Source organism: Echinops telfairi, unplaced genomic scaffold (genome assembly GCF_000313985.2).
Source record: "Echinops telfairi isolate 266 unplaced genomic scaffold, ASM31398v2 ScPeMD7_9;HRSCAF=40, whole genome shotgun sequence".
NCBI classification, from domain to species: Eukaryota; Metazoa; Chordata; class Mammalia; order Afrosoricida; family Tenrecidae; genus Echinops; species Echinops telfairi.
In genome coordinates this window covers 606391-624393 of record NW_022103906.1, presented here as the reverse complement: position 1 = coordinate 624393, position 18003 = coordinate 606391, and the positions used below count along the sequence as shown (strand labels likewise).

Sequence of the window (18003 nt, the reverse complement as noted above, 5' to 3'; positions counted from 1 at the left end):
CTGCAAATAACGATAACTTAATGTCTTCCTTCCCCAGACGAATACCTTTGATGTCTTTTCTTTGCCTTATACTGTTAGCTAAAACTTCCAGTATTATGTTAAATAAGAGTGGGGATGAGGGACATCCTTTTCTGGTCCCCTTTTTCAGTGGGATTGTGTTAGTCTTTTCTCCATTGACTACCACGTTGGCTGTTGGTTTTTCATATATACTTTGCATTGTCTTGAGGAATTTTTCTTCCATTCTTATCTTCGCAAGTGTCTTAAACAGGAATTGGTGTTGGATGCTGTCGAATGCTTTTTCTTCATTTATCGATATTATCCTGTGGTTCTTACAGTTTTTCATGTCAATGTAGTGAATGATACTAATAGTCTTTCGTGTGTTGAAACATCACTGCATCCCTGGTACGAATCCCACTTCATCATGGTGAATTGTTTGATATACTTTTGTATTTTATTGGCCAGTATTTTGTAAAGGACTTTTGCATGGATGTTCATTAGGGATATTGGTCTGTTCTCAATTCTTATGGGATCCTTGGCTGGTTTTGGTATCAGAGTTTTGCTAGCTTCATAGAAGAGTTTGGGAGCTTACCATGTTTTTCTGTTTCTGGAAGAGTTTGTGCAGGATTGGTGTTAGTTCTTCCCTAAATGCTTGGTAGCATTCTCCAGTGAAGCTATCTGGTCTGGGGGAATTTTTTGTTGGTAATCCCTTGATAACCTTGTCTACTTCTTCTATTGCTAAGAGTCTATTGAGATTCTTGACGTTCTTTGGGGATAGTACAGGGAAGGATTGTTTTTCCAAGAATTTGTCCTTGTCTTCCAAGTTGTTGAATTCATTGGAGTACAATCCTTTGTAGTACTGTGTAATTACCCTTTTTATTTCATTAGGGTCTGTTGTAGTATCCCCTCTTTCATCCATCATTCTTGCTATTGAAATTTGTTCCCTCCTTTCTTTGGTTAGGTTTGCCAGTGGTCTGTTGATTCTGTTTATCCTCTCAAAGAAACAACTTTTAACAGCATTAATTTTTCCATAGTTTTCTTATTTTCCCTCTCTTGAACTCAGCCATAATTTTTATTCTTTCTTTTCCTTTGCTATTAGTAGGATTGTCTTGCTGACTCTGCTCTACTTGTTGTAAATTTTAAACCACCATATCAATCATGAGTCTTTCTTCCTTTTTCAGGTGTGCATGTATTGCTATGAAACTTCCTTTGATAACTGCCTTTGCTGTGGCCCATAAGTTTTGGTACGTCATGTTCTCATCCTCATTGGTTTCTATAAATTCCCTAATTTCATCTCTGATCTGTGCCAGTACACACTCCTTTTGCAATAAAGAGTTGTTCTTCCTCCAATTGTTTGCTCTTGTTTTCTTCGTACTCCTTTTGTTATTTCCAGCCTTATGCACAGTGGTCAGAGAGAGAGAGATCTGTATTCTATCAACGTACTTAAAATTATGTAGATTTGCCTTATACCCCATATGTGGTCTATCTTCAAATGGGTGCCATGTGGACTTGAAAAGAATGTGAATTATCTGTATTTGGATGAAAAGCTCTGTAAATATCTATCATGTCAAATTGTCTAAGTGTGATGTTTAGATCTTTAGCCTCCTTGTTGACTTTCTTTCCCTGTGATCTATCTTTGTCAGAGAGCGGTGTACTGAAGTCACCCACTATAATTGTTGAGGCTGTCATTTCTTTTTGCATCTTTTGGAATGTCTCTCATTTGGGGAATATACCGTATGTTTACAATGCTTAATGGTTCTTTGTGTACTGTTCCCTTGAGCATTATACGCTGTCCTTTCTTATCTCTTTTTATGATTTCAACTTTGAAGTCAATTTTATCTTAGATTAGGATTGCAACCCCTGCTGTTTTTGAATTGCTGTTTGCTTAGTATGCCTTTCTCCAGCCTTTGATTCTCAGCCTATTTTTGTCTGTAACCTTGAGATGTGTCTTCTGTAGACAGCAGATTGATGGGTTATGTTTTATAAGCCAGTCTGCTAGTCTCAGTCTTTTAATGCCTGAGTTCAGTCCATTGATGTTCGGGGTTATTATGTCCACTGTGGACTTTGTGATGTCATTTTATACCTTTTGTGTTAGGTGTTCTCCTACCTTCCTTTCTTATTAGTGTGTTGTGCGTGTGTGTGTGTGTGTATCATTCTGGACTTTATTCCATCCTTAAGCCAATGCTATCTCGGGGTCTGTTTTCTCTTCCTTGCCCTCTGGGTGAGGTAGTTCTATGTGATGGCCTCTTACTTATGTTTGGTGAGAGTTTTTCTTTTGCCCATACTGGGTCGGCAAGGATCTTTTGCAGGGCTGGGTTTCTTCTAGCATATTCTTTGAGTTTTTTCTTTTCTAGGAAGACCCTTACTTCTTCATCTATCTTGATTGATAATTTGGCTGGGTAGAGTATTCTTGGGATTTCATTGTTTTCCGTCAATTTTTGGAATATGCTACTCCACTGTCTCTTCTTCTTCATAGTTTCTGCTGATAGGTCTGAGCATATTCTTATTTGGGAACCTTTATATGTGATTGTTTGCTTTTCCTTAGCTGCTCTCATGGTTTTCTCCTTTTCCCCAAAGTTGGATAGTTTAACTATTATGTGCCTTGGTGACTTATTCTAGGAATTCAGTCTAGCTGGTGTTCTTTCAGCCCCCTGAATGGTTTCCTGGTGTTCATTCATTAAGCTGGGGAGGTTTTCCTCCAAGAATTCTCTAACAATTGTTGCAGGTGACTTATTTGTTGTGTCTTCCTCTGGTAATCTAATTATTCTGATGTTGTTCCGCTTCATAGCATCAGACAGTGCTCTTAGGTTTTCTTCAGCTTCTCTGATGATCTTATCAGATTTTGTTCACCTTTGTTAAAATCTGCTTGAGTGTCCTCCAAGCCACTTGTGCGGTTCTCTGCTTCCTCCAGTTGATTCTCAAGCTCCGTGAGTCTGCTACTGATTTCTCCTCCCTAAGCTCTTGTATTTCCCTTTGGTGTATGGACTTTATCTCTCTATAATTTCATCCGTTTTTTGTATTGTTTCCTTCATATCCTGTATGACTCCAAACAGCATTCTGAAATTTTCTTTCTGTGCCAGCTCAATGTCTGCTTCTTCTATGCATGTCGTTAGGCTCAGGACATCTTCTGCCATTGCCTTTTTTTTCTCCTGTTTTTTCATTTAGGTCATTGGGGCTGATGGCTTTTTGGGTTTCATTGTTTAAGAGTAGCCTCGTGCCAATTTCCAGGGAGTCAAAGAGTACTGGCTTTCTCTGGGAGACTCGTAGGAATGCTTCTTTGAACTGCCTACAGTTAATTCCACTATGGAATTAGCCTACAACTTTGTCCTCCTGTGGCTTCTCTCTCAAGGGGAGTTCCCCAGAAGACTGGTGGGTTGCCTGCTTTGGTGTAGAACACCTCAAATGATGGGTGGAATTGCCCTGGCCAGGTAGATCACTGAGGATGTTGGGAAGAGGTTCCTGAAGCAGCTTGGAATGTTGGCGAGTGTTGGCCGAGCTGCCTTAGGCCATGTGAGGCGCTAAGGTAGGCGGGAGGAAGTTCCCTCAGTCACATGATACAACAGAGGAAAAATAGGAGCTCCCCCAGTCATATAAACTGGAATTCCCCAGTTAGAAGTTGGGCAGAGTATCCCCTAGTGGAGGTTGGTGGGCTTTCCCCAACCTTGGGCTAGCTGCACAGGGTGTAGCTCACCTAACTGGGTGGGGGGCAGGTGTAAATGCCCTAGACTAAGGGGATTCATCTGGAGGAAGACAGTGGAGTGTGAGAGAACAGGGAAGAGATAAAGAGGAGGGGAAAATTAGCCTGCTTAGACTGTGAGGGGACAGAGAGATTTGAGGGAAACAAAAGTAAAAGTATAGCTGATCCCTGATCCCTACCCATGGGGCTGCAAAGGTTTAATCCCTGCCCCAAGGTGGCAGCAAACTGTGGCTGTGTTGAGATAAAGCCCCTGTGTCAGCTCCAAATTGTTCCAGCACCAACCTTGTCAACTGCGGGGCTAAGGTCAAACCCTAGCTAGCCTCCACTGTGGTAAGCCAAAAGCTGCCAGACTATCATAACCTTGTGGATCTGTGACTACTTATCTTTATGTGTTCCTTCTGAGATCCAGCAGTGTTGAATTTCCCTCTTAGTAACACTCCTGGGCTGATTTCTGCTGAGTCCCTGTGATATGTGTTACTCAGTCGCCATCTTCTCTGATATAATTCTTTTGTTAATACCACCACTTCTTAGCAAAGGTGCAGGCATCCCTGTTTATGTTTCTAGGCATCTAAGTCATATGGTCCTGATCTCTGCCTCACTCCATTGGACCATGAATTTACAGTGTAGATGCTATTCCTCTGTTTTGCCTCATGGTCTTGCTATTGCTCCTTTTTTCTGTCTCATGATCTCCTCTGGTGCCTCTTTGCCTCCACCAATTTAGACAGGTATCTTGTGAATTCTCTGCCGGTGGCTATAATCTTTTGATTGTCAAGGGATTCTTAGATCACCTCCTGAAATCTCACTCCTATACCCAACAGAATGGCAGAATTGTTCATTCACTTCTATTAGTGCTTCATCCACATTCTCTGTAGAGTCCCACACAATCATTTTGTGGGAGTAACAAAGACTTGAGTAAAAGAGCTATACACTAGTCCTTTCACTTCACCTCCATGGGTTACTATCAGTCTCCTTGCTGGCCCATCGAGGGGAAGCTTTATTGCAGGATCTTCCTGAGGCATTTTTGATGAAAATTGAGGTATGTGGACTACAGAATCAAAATGTTGTGCCCTAACTACTTTGGTCATAGGGCTCTGAGGCAATTTTGTAAGTTTTTTCAATCTCAGTAGTGTCTGTATTCCAATCATGGTCCCCTTTCCTGGTCCTGTCATTCTGTCTTCAAGTGTAATGAATTGATCGGTCAGTCAGACTTTCTGATAGCTTCTTTCTTTTCCTCCATTAAATTTAAATCAGTGCTTTTCTGTGAATAATTGGAAACAATTATGATCTCATGCTGATGGTCTTCCTCATTAAGATTATTTGTCTTTATTTTGTCTTTTTCCTGTTTAAAAATTAATAAATATGCTTCTATAAATTATAGTTAATTTAAAAATCATCTTTATCTCCAAGAACAGTAAATTAATTAGTAAAATACAATTTTAAACCATAGTAATGAAATTGACAAACATTTTAAATTACCAGCAATAGGAAATTTCAGGGAGTAATTCTCCAAGGTATATTTACTATAGAAATATTGAGATATTTACTATATTTCTGATTTCCTCTGTTATTTTTCTTGATGAGTATACTGGGATTATTCATAGATCAAATATATCTGATCTGTCTTTGACATCTCTCAGTTTTGGCCCTCTTCCTCCAAATCCTGGAATATTAGTGTTTGAAAGCAAACAAAGCCTTTAAATGTTCATTGTTATAACATAATTGCAATTGCATTATCATTTGAACTTGCACATCTATGTACCTCAATATCTGTTATCTATCTGCCTATCCATTTACACTTCATTGGAATTACTCCTCCCGAGAAGTAGCTTAAATAAGTATTTAGTAATATTGACAGAATATTTCCTCAAACCTCAAAGGACTACCACAGGATCAGATACTACTGATCATCTCACTGTCATTTTATTTCATTGTTTGCTAGATAATGATTACTGCTCATTCTCTTAATTTTGCAATGTCTTTGCCCTATTTTTAGAGAAAGAGTTTGTGTGCCAGGTGTACAATTTAACAAGGTTGATGCATCAAGAGTTTTATTGAGTGTAAGAAAGGAAACATGGATATATATGAGCCATTTTCATTTGAACACAATTGAATCTGTATAAAGAAAATTTTGGAGTAACAGAGTAGGATAATATATTAGAAGAAAATGTTTCAAATTGAACTTTGATGGAAGGACCCATAGCAGATGGCAAACAAAAATCTATTTTATAAAAGGGCCCACGGTTTTCCTCTAAGAAACAACAAATGAACATAATAAAATTATGGATTGGGGTAAACAGGAAGCAATGTGAAGTCACTGGCAGTGCATTGTTTTTTGCATATATATGCAAAACATATATGTGAGAAAGGGAACATTTTGTTTCATAGTTGATTCCAGACATTTTGTGATGTTCTACAGGTATACCTTATAACATACTGGATTATATACACGACTACTGAATTCTATAAAATTAGTCAAGTCATGCAGCTTAGTTTTATAGTGCTTTATTTCTTTGTTTCTTTTTCCTTTAATGAAATGAGAGGAAGGAAGCTATATCACACTCTCCCTCTCCACACACCCCTGTTTTTTTCTGGCCACATACACATACTTTACATAAAAAATTACCTTCTCTTTCATTATTGCCTTGAGAAAAATATATGTCAAAGTTCTCATATTGGAAGGAGGAGTGAAGATGACACCCAGAATTGAGAGTGTGCATACAGACCCCACCATGGCACATCAAACCAGGAAGGCAACATATCCATGTGGAGATTGCATGAAAAGATTGGACTACAGGACTGGCCCCAACCAGAGTCATTCTGACTCCTGCCCTAGAAGTCTGTGCCACAGATGGGGGACAGGAGCTGACTTACCATGGCTACACAGAAGCAAACCAAGAAGGAAAAAGAGAAAGGGTCAGTCGGCCAAGATTCCATATTGGCACACCAATCCCATAGGATGATGTCCCTTCACGGAGCTGCTAAGGGCACCGAGAGGACTGTAGGACTGCCAACAACTCAAGACATGTGTATTAGTCTAGGTACTTTAGAGAAACAAATCTACTGCAACTCATGTATAAGAGAGTTTTATGTCAAGAAAGTGTGCATCACAAAAACATCCCAACCCAATGCTGCCCAAGCCCACAAGTCCAACATTAACCCATTAACCCAACACCAGTCCACAAAGTCGTCCACCTCACAAAACAGAGGCAATGATGCCGACTGCAGGAGGAAAGCTGAGTCAGTGAACGAATAAGCATCTCAGCACTAGCAGGGGTCTCCACACGGCTGCTCCGGCACCCAGGGCTGCATTGGGATAGGTCCATGTGGCTTCTCCTTGGGGATGTCTTGTAGGAAGTCAATCTTGCAAGCTGAAGCAGGGAACTTCTAAGGCAGCCACATCCTGGTGCGACCATCACAAAGCAAGAGACCCGAGAACTAGAAAGGCGAGGCTCACCACCCATTTATCCCTCTGCCCTTCAATTAGCCCCACATGTGTTTATCAGCCAGATTGGCACAATTAACTAACTCAACATGTTATCCCCTAACTGGAGCATACAGTGACAGAGGACTATAATGGGGACACATGGCGGGGAGATAGTGTCTCTTGAAGTTCCCACAGTGGGACGAAACAGGAAGGGAGCATAACAGATCAGCAATTGGAGCAAAGTCAATCCAAAGAGCCTCTAAAGAGCCCCCCAAATAGATTTGGGCTAGGAGGGTCATTCCAAGAACCCCCCTAAGATGAGGGGGGAGAGACTCATAAAGGCCATTGGACAGACCTGGAACTATATATGTTTTTTTTTTTTTTTCTTTTTCCTCTCCTTTTCTTTTTTCAACTTTGGTTTTCTTATTTTTTGGATTAGGAAGTTTCTTGTTTGCTTACTTATATAAGACAGACATGGGAAGCAAGTTCATGGAGAAAGCAACAGGGACAATGGCCCCGGAAGGTTTGGGGGGAGGAAGGTGGAGTGGGGTGAAGGGTGTGGTGAGCAAACAATGCCATAGACAGGGAAACAACTAGGGAATTAAAACAAACATCTAGGAGGTTGTAGAGATCCTGTGGGTATTAGAGCAACACTGATCTAGCTCAGAAGAAGTACTAAATGGAAGAAGGGGGAACATGATGGTGGGGCAGGAGGAGACAAAATGAAACAGGAAAGCCCTAGGAAGCAAAGCTATAGAAAGAAGTATCAACAGATGTGTGTAGTTATGTAAATACATTAACCCACAAAAATAGAGGTATTGGCCTATGCACATTTATTTATATGGCAATACACTGAGGCTGCAGGCAGATCTTGGGTCTCAGTTCATACCATCCCTCAATACAATAACACCTTATTCTAACAAAATGGCTTTTTGTGATGCTCTCTCTCTCTCTCTCTCTCTCTCTCTCTCTCTCACACACACACACACACACACACACACACAATCACTGGAGAAAAATGGGTGCATAAGCAGATGTGGTGAAGACAGCAGATGGTGCCCAGCTATTAAAAGATTTAGTGTCTGGGATCTTACAGGCTTGAAGTTACAAGTGGCCATCCAACATTGAAGCAACAATCCCACCTGGAAGAGGCATACCAGCCAGTATGATCATGAGGTGTCACTGGGACTGGGTAATAGGCATCAGATTCATAACAAACAACAAACAAACAAAAATGTGTTGGTGAGAATGAGAGGGGTCTGAATGGAGATCCAAAGCCCATATGTGTACAATGGAACATCCCCCTGCAAGAGGGCCTCAGGGAGGGGATGAGTCAATCAGGGTGCAGTAGAGCACCGATGGATCACACACTATACCTCTGGTTCCTTGAAGCTTCCTCACCCCCCACTATCATGACCCCAATGCTGCTTCCCACTCTGAAATGGACTGGAGCATGTACATAGGTATAAGCAAGGGGAAAAGCTCACGACACATGGAACCCAGGAACAGGAATGAGAATAGCGATACTTAAGGGTAGGGGGAAGCAGGGAGAGGTGAAGAGGAATGGGGTGCCGATTGCAACGAATGGCACATAACCACACACACCCCTCCAGGGGGAAGAACGACAGAAACCAGAGGGGAAGGGAGACAGTGGTCGGTGTGAGATGGAAATAATAACAATCTAGCTATCAAGGGGTCATTGGTGTGGGAGAGGTGGGAGGCAGGGAAAAAGAAGAGGAGCTGATCCTTAGGGCTCACTAGAAATAAATATCTAGAAAAGAACGATGGCAATACATGTATTAACATGTCTGACACAGTTGATCTATGGATTGTAACGAGAGTTGTAAGACCCCCCAACAAAATGATCTTAATGAGAAATAAAATAAATAAATAATTAGTTCTACTCTTTTAAAAACAAAATTAAAAATTCTCATGTTGAAGGTGCCTCTTTGAGTGTACAAGGAAACCAATAAAACTCATACACAGTGTATAGCTTCTATGGACACTTGTAATAGATTCCACACACTGGGTTGCTTACAACAACAAAATGAATTCTCTCACATGTTTGAAGGTCAGCAGTCTAAAATCAAGGTGCCAGGTTCATGCTCCCTCAGGAGCTGAAGACTCTAGGGAAGAATCTTTCTTTCTTCTTCTAGCTTCTTGTGGGACTTAGGCTTACTTTGTGGCACCATGACTCCAGTCTCTGTTATATGAACTCCCAAATTGGGTCTCTGTATTTCAAATTTCCCTCTTCTTTCTCTTAAAAGGACACCAGTTCTAAGATTTGGGGCCATTTCAAATCCAGAATGATGTCGTTCTGACATGTTTAACTTAATTACATTTTCAAAGACCCTATTTCCAAAAAGATGACATTTGCAATACCAGGGGTTAAGATTTAGATTCATCTTTTGGAGGATCCACTCACGTCAACTCACTAAAAGCCCCTGGGTGATGCAAAGGATTAAGATATCAACTACTAGCAGGACTTTTGTCAGTTCTAATTGAGCTGCTTAACTGCAAAGTCAGTAGTTTGAAACCTCCAACTTCTCTGTAAGATGAGGCTTTCTACACTTGTAAAGAATGACAGTCTTTCTACTCTTATAAAGAATTACAGTCTAGAAATCCACAGAGGCAGTTCTACACTGGCCTCTAGGATCATTATGAGTAAAAAATGACCTCCTGGGCAGTGATTTTTGTGAGTAACCCACCCAACATTTATTCATGAGAAGGTGATCTGGTTCCCAAAGACCACAGCCTATGGAGCTATTCTCACTATAATTCTGAATTTACTTGATGGTGACAAGAAAACAAACAATCATCAACTCACTACATGTATTTTGAGCTCAAGGAATTTACAGACTAGTAGAGATGACAAGGAAAATGCATAATAACTGAGCACAATTTAAAGCAGACAGTGATATTTAAAGTATGCCACGGGAAGAATTATAAAGTGTTACATACTACAGCCTGTGATATGATGCAGCTCAACAAATTATTAGAAATTCTAAATAAACATAAAGAAAATATACTTCATGGAAAGCTAAACTTGTAAGGTAAGCTATTGGCTTCAATTAACAGGATTTCCATTAAATGAAAACGGCAGCTGTGAATGCAGTGTATGTTTATTATACTGACTTTAAATCATGCTTTGCTATTAATCTCCCTGTATATCCAGAAAGATAAGATGAGACAGAAAGAGGAGGTTTATTACATCTCAGGAAGTAAATTTCCTAGGAGCCCAAGGTTGTTGGTTCAAATTCATTAGCTACTTTGTGGAAGAAAGATTGGACTATCTGCTCATAAATATTAAAACTTGTGAAACCCGAATTAGGGTTGTTATGAGTCTGAGTTGACTCAATAGTAGTGGATTTGGCTTGATTTTGTAAAGATCTATAAACTGTAACAAAGAAGAAGATCAGGTGGTAGTTGATTTTCATTTATTCTAATGAATCAAGTATTCTAGGTTCTGACACATAGCGACTCACTGCCTGGTATTGTAGCATCTTCACACTTGTTGAGCCCATTGTTGTAGCCACTGTGTCAGTCAATCTTGTTGAGGACTTTCTTCTTTTTCACTGCTCCTCCACTTTACCAACCATGAAGTCCTTCTCCAGGGACTGATCTCTCCTGGCAACATGCCAAAAGTATTGTATAAGATGAAGTCTCATCATATTTGCCTCTAAACACCAGTCTGCCTGTACTTTTTCCAGGACAGATTTGTTTGCCCGTTTGTTCATTGGTCTTACATATTTGGCCATATTCAACTTTCACATGTATATGATACAATTGAAAATACCATGACTTGTGAGGGGCCGGCCTCAAGCCCAACTACATGGATAGCTGCCCCTCCCCCCAGAAGAATTTATTTCAGAGGACAGCACTGAGGCTGCAGCTCAGGGAGAGGGACATGTCTGATCAGAGCACATGGAAGCAAATGAAGGGGGAGGAAGAGAGAGTGGATCACATCCTGACCCACCAAGCCTTAAGGACAATATTCTCACTCAGAAGCAGCCAATTCTCAGAGAGGACCATATGGCTGGTTCCACTATGAGACACAGCATCCCTTACTGACCCTTAGACCTACCAGGGACAACACTGGAGACACAGTGTGGGAATTGTGTCTGATCTGATCCCACCACACCAAGGCAAAACATTAAGGGCATGGAACAGAACAGCAAGGGAACAGAGCAACGAAGTCCCCAGGGAATACCAAAAATAGACTTTGGGGATAGGCCTTGGAACCCCGTCAGACTCGACCATAAAACATTCCTAAAGGACAACAAATAGTCCTTGAACTAACTACAAGCTTTTCTTTTTTGTTGTTGTTTTATTTTTTGGTCATTGGCTTGTTGTTGTTTTGTTTTCTTTTGTTGCTTTTTTTTGCTCTGTCTTGTTTTTGTACATGTTATTATCTCCACAGGTCTGTCTAAATAAGATAGGTTGGATGAACAATCTGGAGGAGAAAACAACGGGACCGACAGTTTCAGGGGACATGGGAGGGGGTCGGAGGGGGGTGGTAGGAAAGGAAGTGGTATTAACAAACCCAGGGACAAGGGAACAACATGTGATCCAAATCTGTGGTGAGAAGGGTGTAGGAGGCCTGGTAGAGTGTGTTCAAGGGTAATGTGAGCTAATCGGGAGGAATTACTGAAACCCAAATGAAGGCTGAGCATGATAGTGGGACAAAAGGAAATAGAGGAAAGGACTAGGAGGCAAAGGGTATTAATAGAGGTCTAAATAAAGGCATGTACATATGTAAATATATTTATATATGAGGATGGGCAAATAGATTTATGTGCATATATTTATAGGTTTAGTATTAATAAGGTAGCAGATGGACCTTGGGCCTCTACTCAAGTACTCCCTCAATGCATGAATACATTGTTCTATTAAACTGGCATTCCATGATGCTCACCTTCCTGACACGATCACTGAAGAAAAAGCGGGTGCATAAGCAAATGTGGTGAAGAAAGCTGATGGTGCATGGCCTATCAAAAGATATAGCATCTGGGGTCTTAAAGGCTTGAAGGTAAACAAGCGGCTATCTAGCTGAGAAGCAACAAAGCCCACATGGAAGAAGCACACCAGTCTGTGATATCACAAGGTGAGGTATCAGGCATCAAAGAACAAAAAATCATATCACTGTGAATGAGGGGTAGTGCGGAGTGGGGACACAAGCCCATCTGTAGGCAACTGGACATCCCTTTATGGAAGAGTTGCGTTGAGGAAATGAGCCATTCAGGGTGCAGTGTAGCAATGATGAAACATACAACTTTCCTTTAGTTCCTAAATGCTTCCTCCCCACCCACTATCATGATCCCAATTCTACCTTACAAATCTGTCTAGACCAGATGATGTACACTGGTACAGATAGGAGCTGGAAACACAGGGAATCCAGGACAGATGATCCCTACAGGACCAGTGGTGAGAGTGGCATTCCTGGGAGGGTGGAGGGAGGGTGGGGTAGAAAGGGGTAATGGATTACAGGGATCTACATATAACCTCTTCCCTGTGTCACGGACAACAGAAAAGTGGGTGAAGGTGTTGGGAGCCATCCAGCCATACTGTCTAGCAAAGCTACAGCCTGGTGTAAGAAGCATCTGCATAGTAGAGCTTCCCAGGGACGGATTCCAACATCCCTCAAAAATTTGCTGTTGTTTTATTCATTCTTGAAAATTTTGTGCATTGTCATGTTTACCACACCTGGAGCAGATGCGAGGGCAGTCTTGAGAAGTAAGAATGAGACCAGCTCTGAAACTTGTTTCAATATGATGGGGCTTTCCTTAACTGAGGCATTGGGGAAGTTTAGGCAGCAAGAAGTCTTTGGGAATTTTGAGAAGGATATGTGGGAATTGAGTAAGGAAGAAACCCCAAAGTAGAGGTGACAGGAGAAAATAAAATCCACCTGAAAATCCTGGATTCCATTCAGATTAGGTAGTGGGAGACTCTTTTGGCCTCCCTGATATAGCAGACCTTATAGATTGCCTCCCCCAACTGATGCCCCTTTACCTTGGACAGGGGCTTACATAGAAGGAGAAAGAATGCTTAACATTAATAGAAAATGCATAAAAGGGGAAACATTAAGTCTTTGGCAAAGAACCAGACGGTTTGGCTCCTCATGGTGCCTTGGGAGTATAAAAAATAAAAGAGACATAGGTAGACAATGGAACAGTTACCATGGGAGAGTTTGTAAAGGAAAATATTTAACTCTGAGAAGCATTTAACTCTGCTTGTAGATATCAGGCTTTGAAGTAGCACATGAGGTAGTTTCATTGTGTTAAGTTAGTCAACGAGAAAAGGAACATTGTGAGCAAAAAATGGAGCAGTGAGTAGGATATGAGTCTAACCAAATTTTCTGAACACGTCAATCAAGAATAGCATGTGACATATAAGACAAGCAGTCCAGAAAGAAAGAACCAGGAGGAGGACAGAAAGTGACAGAAAAAAGTACAGACCTTATAATGGTGTTTTATCAGGTTTTAGTGGAAACAATAAGTGTCACTTTGGAGTTAATCATAAGGCATTGTTTTTATGCAGTGGTCTGCAAAACTTTTTATGGTATAAATAAAGCTATTTGGAAAAACTCAGCAGAGATTGCTTCCACCAGAACATCTCTCATGTCTGTCTTGTCTGTGTTCGCTGACTCCATACCTCCTTCAGGTATCCAGTTCAATGCTCCCTCCTGGAGCTGGACTCCGACATGAAGGGAGATGTCAGACAGTGTATGATATGACAAAATATTAATAATTTATAAATTATAGAGGGTTCATGAGAGAGCGGGTAGAGAGTAAGGAAGGGGAAAAATGAGGAGCTGATGCCAAGGGCTCATGTGGAGAACAAATGTTTTGAGAAGGATGTGGGTAACATATGTCCAAATGTGTTTTATACAATGGATGTATATATGGATTGTGATAAGAGTTGTATGAGTCCCCAATAAAATGATTTATTTTATAAAGTACCATGGCTTGGGTCAAGTTCCCCTTAGTCCTCAAAGTAACATCTTTGCTTTTTCTTCTGTTATGCACAGGTTCACCATGGAGAAGGACAGATTGATAACACTTAATAGGCACAACTGTAGAGAAGCTGATTATACAATTCTAATATCTAATTCATGTAACAAAAATACTTGCTTCAATAGAGTACATGACAATCCACTATCACCTGACCTTCTAGTTTGGTAAAGTGTATACTACAGTAGAGGTCAATAATGTCAGCGATTGTCAATCTCTTGATTTACTGCTTTGAAAAAACATCTGTGTTTAAGATACTGCAAATTGGGTTTTCTGTTTCTTGCCATTGAAATTATGTTGGACAAATACAAGAGAGAATAAGTCTTAAATTAAAAGTATGAAAGGATTTTTAATCCTAAAATTACATAACAATCTTATAAGCGTAATGATAGAAGAAACACCAAAAAATTATATTATTAAAATATTACATGTGTTTCCATCCCTCCATTACAGAAAGAGGGAGATCGCTGGGGGCTTATTTCCAGTATAGATAGATCTCACAAATGTATTCTGGGCTTCCACAGCTTTCCATAGCCTTCTGCAAACAAGAATCTCACAATTTAGGCTCTGCTACTATTCCCTTCTTCGGCTTTGGATTATATGATTTATCAACCCTGGGGCAAGGATGTTCATGTGCTTCTTTAGATATATTGGCATTTCACTTAGATCACTGCTTGTTTGGAAACAAGTATTTAAACCCTAGATACTCAGTCTGATAATTGGGCACCATCTAATTTCCTCACCAAACTTTGCTACAGTACCCATATCTTCTGTGTTCCCTTCATGAGTGTGACTATCAATTAGGACCATGATGTAATAATTTATTGTTCTTAAATTGGAGCTAGGGTTTAGTGTGAGTCTAAAATCCATTCCTGGATCTATTATTATTATTATTATTATCTGCTGTTGGCTCTCATTAGAGACCTCCTTGTAAATTTACGATAGAGAATCTTATCAATCATTTTCCTGGAGCATAAAGATCTTCCATGAATATTGTCATTGATTATCCCCTGGTACTAATTTTTAAAACACTGTTTGAGAGAGGGCTATTGGACCAGTGCAGGCTAAGTACAGATAAAAACATCTGAATTATTCACTTGCACAGAATAAATCCTTACATGGCTGGATGCCATTTACACAAACAATGAGAGTTAATTGTCAGGCATATTTACAATAATATTCACTGATAAGTTCATCTAGTTACCACACAGAGTATTGGAGAGATGACTACAGGAGAGCAAAGTGATAAATCTGACTTCAATGGTTAAAACCTTGTCACTTGATCCCTACCGTCTGATACATGTCTAGCCTGATCTTGTTTTCTACTTTTTCTGTGCTTTTTTTGTTTTGTTTTGTTTCATATTGGAATTTTTTTCTTATGTATTTTGTCATTGTGAGTAGCCCTCTTGAATTTTTGTTATATTTTTCCCTATTTTTTGGTATATGAAACCCAGGGTTGACGAACTTATGCAGACAACAAATAGACAACAATTAAGGGTTCATGGGGGATAGAGTCGGGGAGGCAGGGAAGGGGAGCTGATATCAAGGCATTCAAGAAGGAAGAAAATCTTTTGAAACAGATTGTGGTACTAATTGTACAATGCTATTTGATGTGATTGAACTATGGAATTATTTGATGTCTGTATTAGCTCCCAACAAAATGGTTTTGAAAAAAAATTATGTGTTAATGATCTAAGTAATTAATCTGTAAAGTTGAAAAATGTATTAAAATCATTTAAAAATAAAATTAAAAAGTGCTTATTTTGTGGCTTACCCAAATTCAACCTTTACTTTATTTCTCCTCCCTAAGGCAATTTTAATTTTATATAAATATCTATCCACCCCTTGCCATCATTCTTTCTATCAGCGTGGTCTCACCCACACAGGTCAAACTATATTACACAATGAGTGTGCTAATAGTGTAATTGCTAGTGATTTAGTGTGGTCATGTTGTGAGGAAATTACTTTGGAAAAATTCAAGGAACATTTTCTTTGATTTGTTATCAGTACATAATGAAAGCTTGTATTTTCTGCTTTTGGTATGATTATGTCCATATGCATTCCTAAAATTCCTCTAATAATTTTAGAGCATGAAAGGAGTTTACCTTTAAAATCTGAGACAATAAGTATGAAAAAGCAGCAGAAGAAAAATCTTAGAACCCTGATGGCATGATTGAACAATGAAATTAACTAACCGTATAGATACATAATTTGGAGAATTATAATGCTTATTTTAGGCTGATTTTACTTTTGACTTAAGATTTTCTGATATAAATCAATCTTAAATTAACAAAAGGAAAATGAATGAAGAATGAAAAATAACTCATAGAAAGAATACTATCATTAAAACATATGAAAATTCTTAAAACACTAATTATGTAAAACGGACAAAATTATAAAAACAAGGTTTTTTTAGATGAAGTATTTTGCCTAAGTGGCTTTTATTTTTAAATATTTTAAATGTAAAGTTTTAAGGTAGGATATGCTTTTCCAGTATGCTGAATACAAACACAGATTTGCAGTGTGGAGCGACTCCAGGGTTTTTCTCATGCGCTTAGCATTTAGACTTTGAGGGCTGTAGGATTCAGTTGGGCTGAAGCCATCAGAACTCACTGTCCTCATCCTTCCCCGCCCACCCCCTGGCCCTCCCAATAAAGTGATTTGATTGTAAAAAATCCAACAAAAATTAGTTCTTAATTCTTCCCAATTCTCAATGGGTTTTCTTCTAGCCATCCTCATAATTTAGATTAAACTGATGGCAGAGCAAACCATATGATAAAGCTTCTAGGGCTAGAGCATGTAGGTGGGAACTTAGTGCCCCAAATTGTAACAATTATTGAGCCTTATTTTGATACAAGGGTTCTCAATAGTTTCCTCACAGGGGTGGGTCCCATGGAGTTCTAATCTGTACAACTAGACTACTTCTTCATTTATATGTGATTTCAAGAGCCCTGGTGGTACAGTAGGTTACATGTAGGCCACTAACCTTCTGGTTAGCAGTTTGAACCCAGCAAATGCTCTGCAGTAGAAAGACCAGGTTGCCTTCAGCAACCATTTACTTCACTTTGCAGCTTGGCCTTCTAGTAAATCTTTAGCTTCATTGATTTTGGCTGCTATGTATGAAGATCCTTCCTTATCTGGGTGATTTAAGAGCATAATTCATTGATGAGTATCCCTTACTTTTTCTTCATTGGCGGTAGGACATATACGCAGAATTAATGCTGTCTTCCGTTTTGTCATTTTGGGTTCTAGTCCACCTCGGTAATAACCATCACTGAAGACAGATTTTGGTTGACTTTGAAAAATTTGTTTTACTTGAGGTTCCACATGCTTCATGGCTTTCAAAACACAATGGCCTGCAAATCCTGCAGCAGCAATGGTCAGTCCAACTGCCTGTACTGTCCAATAGCAAGGGTCAGTTCAACTGTACTTTCCCTGGCTCTGGTTCAGCAGCCTTGCCTCCACTGGGCATGTGGCTCATCCCTGCCCAAGGGCTGCGGCCAGCCACTCCATGGCTCTATCAGAAAGTGACCATTAAGTCCATTCTTTAAAAAGATAAAGTCTAATACCCTTTTACTATACTCTAAATATGTCCATAAATATAGTAATATATACAGTATGAGACCTTCTTAAACATAACCGAATACCTGGAGCAAATAACTCATGGGGTTTTGTGGCCCAGAACCATGATCTCTGGGGCACCAAAGTCAATTGAGGTAACATTCTCATCTTATTTCATGATTAGCAACTGGGTTCTTAAAAGCTCCTTAGTGTTCATTTAAGTGCAATTAATTATTGGTCTCTCTAGTAATAAAAGTGAAAAAATAGCTGTTGAAGGTAAATAATGAGTCCATTGGACTAATGGACCACATTAG

General features: G+C 39.7%; 1 pseudogene; it reads right to left on the bottom strand.

The window, feature by feature from the left end:
* Window positions 1-17188: 17188 nt before the first annotated feature.
* Window positions 17189-17524, bottom strand: LOC101644586 (annotated as a pseudogene).
* Between the last annotated feature and the right edge of the window lie 479 nt (window positions 17525-18003).